This window comes from Lactuca virosa, chromosome 3 (assembly GCF_052849685.1).
Source record: "Lactuca virosa cultivar CGN04683 chromosome 3, Lactuca_virosa_CGN04683_v6, whole genome shotgun sequence".
Taxonomy (NCBI): domain Eukaryota; kingdom Viridiplantae; phylum Streptophyta; class Magnoliopsida; order Asterales; family Asteraceae; genus Lactuca; species Lactuca virosa.
The window spans coordinates 179,728,087-179,738,142 of record NC_136428.1 but is presented as its reverse complement, the minus strand read 5'-3'; the positions used below and the strand labels follow the sequence as shown (position 1 = coordinate 179,738,142).

Genomic DNA, 10,056 nt, shown 5'->3' with positions numbered 1-10,056 from the left:
TCCTTTTGAATAATCAAACCTCCAAATTCACTCCAGAATCCCAAATCAAGTACCGAACTACATGAAATCTAAGTACTTGGCGTGTCTATTTAAGTTGGATTTTTATGATTTGTGTATATTGTGAGGAATTTTACTAAAATTGAATATTTTATTAGTCGGATAATAATAATAATATTGATTGTCTTCAAAGGTTTCATTATATGAAACTTATTGTTAAAAAAATGTATATCTTTAAAATATGGTTACGTTTTATAACAGTATTTTTTTTTGTCTTTGAGGGCAATATGATCAAATATATGTAAAGTTGGTGGTGTTGTGTTAGTGGAAGGAGAAAGGTATGGTTTTGAATAGACTTGTCAAATGGGATAGAGGGTAGTAGGGTAAGATAGATGTGGAGTGTTGCCAGGTTAAGTTGTGCCTACGATGGATATTTTAACATTGTGGTGCTTGGGAAATATAAACTGCACTGTTTTCTAAGTAGCTATATGGATCGTTGCTTTAGTAGATATCAAAGAAGACTTTAATGCCTTGGAAACCATAAAAACGACATTTTGTAACATAAATAATAAAATCCACCAAATGGCAGTTCGTAATTTTTCTACCTCTTACATGAAAATAATATTTTAAAAGATATAGCTTTATATGTTATGCATGCTACCAATCTAGTTTTCTTTCCAAACCTATAATGCTACAACCTAAAACAACAAAACTTATTGATATACAAATATCATTCAGGATCTTTGTATGTCGACCTCTCTTCTCGTCATTTGCATGGAGTATTCCACCTCTGCAACATAAAAATATATCAAAAATCAAAACCAAAAAAATCAATAAAGTATACATTTCCATTGTACCTTTTCTTGCCACTATCAAGAGGCATATCAGGATCTCTTTCAGCGACCATGTGTATCAATTTGAAATAGTCTGCCTAAAAGATATGCAGTGATAAATCTGGTGACTGGAACAGCAACGACCTGCAAAACCAGCTAAATCACAAAATATAGAGAAATATAATTGATGATGGTAGGAGGATGAGAGAAAGGGATAGTGCTGGTACATGCGACTGTTTTAGGAAAGTGTTTTCTTGCAGAAACAGAGGCACACAGAGAGATAAAGTGAAGTTACGCATGGGTTATGATGGAGGCGAGGGGAGGTGGAGGAGGTGAGTGGCAACGGAAGTTGCAGTAGAGAGCTTTCTTGACGGTGGCAGGGACGACTGGGAGTGTTGGTGGCAGTCACGTTTTTTTAGAGAGAAAAGTGAGATAAGAGGCTAAGAAATATTGTGGAAATAGAATGGAGAAGGGTTTAAACGATCCTTTATAAAGATGGAGAGAAACTACACGATGCGAATGAAACATATCTTAAGGAAACCAAAAGACGCGCATCTAATTAACTGAGGCGTGCTTTAGCTGTTCTACCTCTACGTGATGGTTGGCGGCGGAGTGATGGCCGGTGGCGGCTGGTGATAGAGGTTGTAAAGCTAGGGTTTTCTAATGAGAGTGTTGTTTAGGGTTTTTTTAGAGAGAGCGATGTTTGAAGAGAAGGGCAAGCGGGAGAAATATAATAAGTGTATTAATATAATTGTTTAAAAAAGATAGCATTTTTAGGTTTATAAAGCTAAAGTTTTTGATTGGTTAATATCTATTCAGATCACCAAAATGGATCACTAAATTTTAATCTCTACCATTCAAAATAAATCTAATGGCTGACGTTTCTTCTCCTTGTTTTTAAGATTTTGGTCTTAAAATCAATGGGACCCAATATGCACACGAGCATTGACTGTGGACTCCTCTTGGTGTTTATTGTAACATCCCGAAATTTATGGCATAGACTACAAACGACTAAATTACAGTAAATTTGTTCGTAATTTAACTCATTCAGTTTTAGTGCATCTAATGTAAAATAAATGAGTTTATTTCAAATATTATAAGATATCAGATGATACCTTACTTCCAAATGTGTAATCTGTCAGCCGAATCAAACAGCTCAAACTGCAACACTGATTAATGCGTCTGAAAACTAAAATTTCGTATTAAGTAGTTTTAGCAAACCAAACTTTAAAAATATTATAGTACATGTTCCCATGTTTCCGAAAATATAAAGAACGTCCAAAACGGAGTTTGTATGCAAAAGATACGACGGTTTTAAGAAAACAGACCGTAAAACATTGGTTTTCTTTAATCACGTAAAACTGAATCGATCCGTTGATGCACTTACACACCTCCGATGGAAATTCTGAGAGCGTTTTTGGCCCTCGTCTGTACATAGTAGTTACAAAACATTATTTAACACTTATATACTATAAGTAAACAATATCATCTTAAACTTCAATATACCAGTATGTTATGTTGTTAGAATAATACAACTATTGAAATAACATATGCCTTCTTACTATGGAGTTTATACGAGAAACATACTTTGTTATAAAAGCTAGTGCCTTATACTTTACATGCATGCCAAACATACTCGGCTTTTTTAAACTTTATACCATGAAATTCATTATGCCTCGTGACTTAATCATAATTAAGTTAGGGCTGAGACCTATTCACATACTTTTTAGTTAAGGGATTTTTAGTAAGACGTTATTTATTAGTTGGGTCTAAACACTTAGTATACCCACACTACTATAACTGTTAATCTTCGGAGCGAGATACATATGTATAGATCTATACGGGGTTGACATCCCCACCTGCGGTTGCTAGCTACAACCTCGACCGATCAATCGAAGCGGGTGATAAGTGTCTACGATCATTACTGCAACGTCCATTGAAGCGTTGTAGCAGGGTACACTCAGTCACATAGCTCAGTTATAGAACTCACTATAAACATTAACTTGAATATCTCTCTCTCTCTCTCTTACTACAAATCATTCATTGAATCATTTAAAAACCGTTTTAAGCATAAATTTACTTATACCAAGACACCTTTTGGATTTTTCAGAAGCTTATTTAAATATGGTTTACTTATAATGAAAATACTTTTTGAAATGCTTTTAAAAGTATCATTATTGCTGCTAGCAGAAAACCTGTGACCCTCACCAACCTTGTGTTGACCCTCAAAACTACATGTATTCTCATGAAATCAGTAATCAAGCAAATTTAGACGACGGATAATTAGGGATCTCAGGCAATTTAGTTTACTCCTTTTTGTTATGTCCCCCTACTATTTAAGGCAATTCATATAGTAGACTATTATCTGTAAGAACCATGTATTCAAACACCAAGATGGAATATAAATGTTGTTTTGTTTATTTATGTACTTGTGCTATATATTTAGTTTATCTGTGATCCATGAACTTAGTCGCACAGGCCGATATGTTTCGCCGCCTCGACAGGGGGTGTGACATTTATGTAGTATGCCTAAATTCCACCATTTTCCGACACTGTCAAAAGAATCCTTCTGTAGCTCAACATTTCCATCGCCACCACTCCTTCGCCATGCGTCCTACCCCACACCACCGTCTTTCCACCTTCTGCAACCTACTTTTTTGTCTCTAATTTAAACCTTCTTTTGTATATCCTTCCATCTATTCTGACATCGGATAACTCTATCTCCAATGGATCCAACACGATGCATCACACCTTGTTGGGGAATTTCACCATTTGTAGATGGATCTCCATCACGAGGCTCTAAAGTTTTCATATATAGTCTAACGAACTAGAGATTATAATTTTACCTTACACGTACAGTCCAATACGAGTCTTCCACATGCTTTGAAACCATACATGTTGCCATACAAGAGTATTTTTTTTCTTCTTATGCTAATTATACAAGCCATCCAAAGCAAATGAATTGGTGTGGGATTATAGGTGGTTGCGAGAAAGGACATGTAGATCGGTTGCCTTTGAGCACAAATTACCCACCTATGTGATGGGTTCTCTTTGCAAAGTTTTTTTTGTCAAATATGGATTGTCTGTATCCTAGGTTGTAGCTTTTTTGCAAGTAAGAAGAAGATGGGGGAGTTTCTTTTTTTTTGGTTGTGTGCATGTTAGAGAGAGAGAGAGAAGAAGAAGAAGAAAGAGACACATGAAAAAACTATTTTACCCTCATGTAATGGACACATGGGTCGGATAATACATAATAGATTAATTGGTGTTATCTCTATGCAGGGACGGATCTTCTTAAGGGCAAGGGGGGGCTGTGGCCCGCCCTGATTTTTTTTTTTTTGAACTAGTCCATTACTATTAAGGATTTTACATATTACACCTAAAACTGAAAATTTTGACTGCGACCCCTCCTGTTCTTCAATTTTTATATATATTTTACTTTCGCCCTCCCCCCCCCCCCCCCCCCCCCCCCGACTCAAATGTTCAAGGCTCTGTCACTGTCTCTATGAACCAAAACCATAAAAAAATCATGGTTTTAGGAACTAAATCTACAAGTTGAAAAGTTGTTGGGCCAAAATAAAAATAAATAAATAAATAAATAACAAATCATAGGGACCAAATTTGCAAGTTTGTCAAAAGAAATTAGGGTTATTTTCATAAAAGACCTTATATTTTGACTTTTTTTCTTTTTAGACCTAGAACTTTTTTATTTTCCAAAAAAGACCCAATTTTTACGTATTACTTGTTGTTTTAGACCCTAGCAGGTCACCAACAGGTAAATTAGGTTTTTTTTTTCATAAAAGACCCTATATTTTATAGTTTTTTCTATTTTAGACCTAAAATGTTTTTTTTTTAAATAAACTCAACTTTAAAATTGGTTATAATCTTCAATACCAAATATATAAGGTACTTCTTAACTACACCGAAAAAAGAAAGTATACATGTATAAACTAAAAAATGTTATCTAATCTATTATCTTTTGAGCGAATATAACCTAGAAAAATTGCAAAATTTTATTTTTGTGTAAAAGATATAATTAAACTTTATCTTGGATATATATTATATCATTAAACCTGATATATTGTTTATAAAAAATGTTATTATTACCGCTAATAAAAAGATTGATGTTAATTTGATATTTTTTGGTAACATGGATAATACATGGCTAGGAAGATTCTTTTAGCATAATAATAACTTTTTTTATTTGTAGAAAAAAAATACATACCACGTAATTTAACAAACTGTATACAAAATAAATTTTTTTAGTTTGTCTATTATACTTATTTGGTGAGTTTGGACATATTTCCCTCTCTCCCATTTCTATATTATTTTTTTGGTCGAATTTCTTAATCATTTTTTTTAAAACAGTTAACAAATGCACTCACTATCATACTCCTAAAGCAAAGTCATATAAGACATTCTTAAAAAATGTTAACATCACATATAAATACATAAAACTATATTATGGGAATGAAACCATTTGAGCATAAATTGATGCAAAAGTTAAAAATCGTTGTATGTGTAATAGTTAAAAAAAATGTTTCATGCGTAAATAAATACGATGCCAAAAGATACAAAAGTTAAATCGTTGTCTATTATTTAAACTAAAAGAATATAATTATGTTTTTTATGCCGTGACGAAATTAAGCTACATGAACTTGGTATAGTGAAGAAATAACTTTTACAACTACTTTTTTTTTAAATATACGTGGACAAAGAATTGTCCAATCATAAATAAATGTAGCCATAATAATTACATTGTTTAAATCGATGTCTATGTTTAAATTAAAAGGATATAATCATGTTTTTATACAACTAGTCTTGAAATAAAAAACATTTTAGGTCTAAACTGGAAAAAAATACAAAATATAGGGTCTTTTATGAAATAAAAATACGTAATTTCCCTTTTGATGACCTGTTAGGGTCTAAAATAACAAGTAACATGTAAAAGTTGGGTCTTTTCGGAAAAGAAAAAAGTTTTAGGTCTAAAAAGAAAAAAGTCAAAATATAGGGTCTTTTATGGAAATAACCCAAGAAATTACTATGAATCACAACAAACGATAATACCATCAACATGACTCACATACAAGATTTTTGAGCTGTCTACGTGTTAAGTTATATGATTATTACAAGCTGGTTATCAAGTACATGTTACTTTACCATTGATTTGATAATTATAAGCCTTTTCTTCTCCTTTTTTTTCTAATCAAATTGAAGCTTTTGACCTTTTCAATTTGAGTTGCACTTGCCCCCTTCTTCTTTTGGGGTATGGCATGTGAAATGGCGAAGAGCTGGTCCACCTCCTTTTGTTTCATTTGGTGTCCTTTTCAAATGCATGGTATACGAAGATGCTAAAATAACAACTTTTCTTTAGTTCTTACATATTAATTTCCCCTTTTTTTTTTCAAAGATATCTAAAGACATATACATCAAAATATTTTTGTGTCAAAATAAGGATTAGATATATCGATTTTGATTCATTTACTAATTAGGAATTGTTTGGCAAAATAAGCTAGCTTATAACAAGTTAGTTTAGTTATTCAGCTAACGCAACAAACATACCTTATAAATAAATTTAAGGGTTCTTTGATGGTTGTTGGTTGAGTTAGATGTGATAGAGTCAGACCTAACCTTTTATCAGACCTAGAAAAAAAACATATCAAATACTATAAGACCGAATAAAAAATTTCTAATTATTGTATCAAACTGTCTAAATCTAATCGATTCAAACTCTGGACTTTTACTACCCCAGAATAAGCATATAAACAACCCCTTACTTTTATTTTTTCATTTTATTGTGCAAGTATAAAGTGTCTTTGTGTTGGGCTCCATCATGTTACTTATCCATCCAGACCATCATTGATTTGGGCTGATAGGGAAAAAAGGCGATGGCCCCGCTTTCCTTTTCATCCTTTTATTTTTTTCCTTTTGAACTTTGAAGTATTGCTTTTTTATTTCCTTTTATCTTTTTTCTTTCTGTAAAATATGTCATGTATTGATGCTGATTACTCGTTTAAATGTGTTTAAAGTCATAAAAGATATAATAAAGCAACGCGTAGAAGTTTTAAGTTAAATGCGACTGAGGTCAGGATGAGAAAATATAAAAATAATAATAATAATAAGTAGAAGATATGAAATCTGGAGACAAAATGTTAGGTAATATTTCATTGGGCCCAAATAAATATAATGTTTGAACTTATATATATGTTGTAACATAAGATTCTGTCTAACGATCAAATATTTAAAATACTTTATAATAAATTAACCGATAACTACGAAACATAATATTACGATTTGAATGAAGGTAAAAAAATATATATATTAACAAGAAATCTTTTTAACAGACATTGTATTATAAAATACCTTATATATTTTTTTCTAAATTAAACATAAACTTTATTTTTTGCTTGAAAAAAAAACTTGAATTTTTTCATTTTTTCCGATTTTGCAATTTTAACAGTTTTTTTCCGAAAAACTTGTCAAATGTAAGGATTATTTTTGGGAAAAAAATTTGAGGGTTTTTCAAAAAACATTAAAATATTGAGAGTTTTTTCGAAAAAAAAAATCGAGGTTTTTTTGGAAAAGAAAATACATGTTATTTGTCAGAAAAAATAAAATGAAGTGAAGGTTTAATATGAAAAAAAAAAACTAATATATTAATTCTATTATTATATTAACCCAAAATTTAAACCTTAGACTATCTCCAACCCATCTCCATTTCTTCCCCCCCTATAAATGAAATAAAAAATGGAGTAAATAGTGATTCATCTCTAACCCTACTCTATTTTTTACCCAATTTTTTACCCCAAAAAGTATATTCCTAGAATATTCTAGTTTTATAACTTATATATATTGTCAAATACACCCCTCTACTAATTAAACTCTATATTTATGATTAATTAATATAAATTAGTATATAACATGATATTATAAATATTAAATATTGTATTTAAATTATAATTAATAGATAAAATAAACTAGAAATGTATAAAATAAAAATGAGAGAGACTAAAATTGGCAACCAAACTTTACCTCTATTTTTGGAGATATGAATAGTATTCCCTCATATATGGGGGAATACTATTCATATCTCCAAAAATGGATGTGAAAATGGGATAGAGTTGGAGAAAGAAATGAAGTTTGAGGTGGGTTGGAGATGCCCTAAATGGAATAAAAAAACAGTGTTTAAAAATTTACATCCAAAATAAATAATAGTTAATGAATAATAAGAGCCCTCGTTGTGGCCTTGTGGGTAGTTGGGTTCTAGACTTCTTGTAATTCTTTAATTAGGTCCAATTTCTTTGGGCCTTCTTCACCAAAAATTAAAGACGAATTAAGAATTCTGTTGATAAGTTCTAAGTTTCAACTTATACGTGATTAGGTGAACAGCTTGGACCGGTTCCAAGGTTTTAATAAAATATGAAGAAAAAATTGAACCGGTTTTGTATAAGATTAGTTTTTCTAAAACCAAATAGGTTTTATTTGACCCAATGATTTGTAGCCGGATTTCAAGTAATTAGATTATCGGATTTTTTTTCACCGGATTTTCAATTGGTTAAGAAAATATTAGATAAACACCGGTTAGGTTTTAACCAAAAATAGAAACTCAAAAATTCGATTTTTTTTTTAATTTGGTCTCCATTAAACTGATTTTGGCACATACTTCCTAGCGGTCCAAATTTTTTCAGTCTTGGACGGTCTTAATCTGGTCTCGGTCCAGCTTTGGATCAGGTTTCTTTTTGCTTGGACCGATTCGATATGTAAGCCTTTACGATCAAAAGCATCGATCACACAAGAATGTTAAACTTACATAAAGATGACAATTGGGACATCAAGCCACAAGCCTTGAGTATGACATCTAAAGTGATAATTGAAACATTATATTCATACATTTTCAATATGAAAAAAGATCATCTGTGTATGAATTTGTAGACATATAGTTATATATAATCAATGTTCTAAATAACGTGAGTCGTGACGAGTCATGACTTTTGTTAAAGCATGATTTAAGACAACAGTTTTGTATATAATTAACAATTTTATATATTTTTTTCAACCATTATTTATTTTTATATACATATATAACTTAACGCGGCATTTTCTCAATGCATGACGTCAAGTAACAAACCTTAGAGCTATGACGAACTTTTTAGAACCATATATATAATAACATTACATTTAGGAATTAGGCTTGGAAAAAAACCATCTATGAGATGGTCGTTAGCTTCAAATAAATGATAGTGTGTCTTGCTCCTAATCGAACGTTGTGTATTTGACACAAAACTTTATTCTGTGGTCCAAGGCCGGTTCAAACCGACTTATGACCAAAATCGAACCAAAGTGAGACCAAAACAAGCGTAGATTAAATTACGCCGTTTGAAAGAACTTACAAAAAGAACCCATCGGAGTAAGTTACCCTCTTTGTATATGTGTAAAATCAAACCGAAAAATTGTTTTATGAACAATCTGAAATAATCCCTACAAATCACAACCCATCAATGTTGAAACCCAGAAAAATACAAACCAAAAATTTAATTTATGGAATGAGTGGAAAAATAGGACAAAATTAGTTGTAGATTTAGATCTTAATAGGAAAATTAAAAATAAAAAAAAAATAAAAAGAAAATTAGAAAGAATGTAATAATTATTTACATATTTATCAAAAAATCATAATAAAATAATACCACATGTTAGGTTGTTATTATTTGGATAAAACTGAAATGTCAAATTGAGCAATTTGTATTGGAATTTAGGAATGGCAACGGGCGGGTTCGGGGCGGGGATGGTTTCCCAAACCCGACCCGATATCTTTCGGGTATCTTATCGGGGCGCCCCATTGGGTTTCAGGTTTTCCTGTGAGGTTTCGGGTATTTTATCAGGTTTACAACAATTCATAACAAAATCTTTATTCCGTTTTAGGGTACCCCCAATATCTTATAAAAAATACATGTTCTAGCGTCTCTTTTAAATTAAAAATATGATGCATCACTTTAATAAAATAAATTGGACGTTATATTAAAAATTATTTGATTTAAGTTTAGTGTAATACGTCAAAACATAAAAAAATGATCATTCACACTAGATCGTTAATAACTAAAACGATTTTCCACAATAAGTATTTTATCTTTGAACGCGTGCAATTAACATCAAAAGGTTTCGAACATATTATATATATATATATATATATATATATATATATATGGGAAAAGGGAATATACATTACAGCCCC

The 10,056-nt window shown here is 31.2% G+C and overlaps 1 long non-coding RNA gene across 1 annotated transcript; it reads right to left on the bottom strand.

Moving 5' to 3' along the window:
• Positions 1 to 533: 533 nt before the first annotated feature.
• Positions 534 to 1,564, bottom strand: LOC145162746 (uncharacterized). The gene is made up of 3 exons (XR_013739293.1): positions 1,058 to 1,564; positions 855 to 974; positions 534 to 787 (listed from the first exon to the last, which is right to left on the bottom strand). It is a non-coding gene; the product is annotated as an uncharacterized LOC145162746 (long non-coding RNA).
• Positions 1,565 to 10,056: the final 8,492 nt, after the last annotated feature.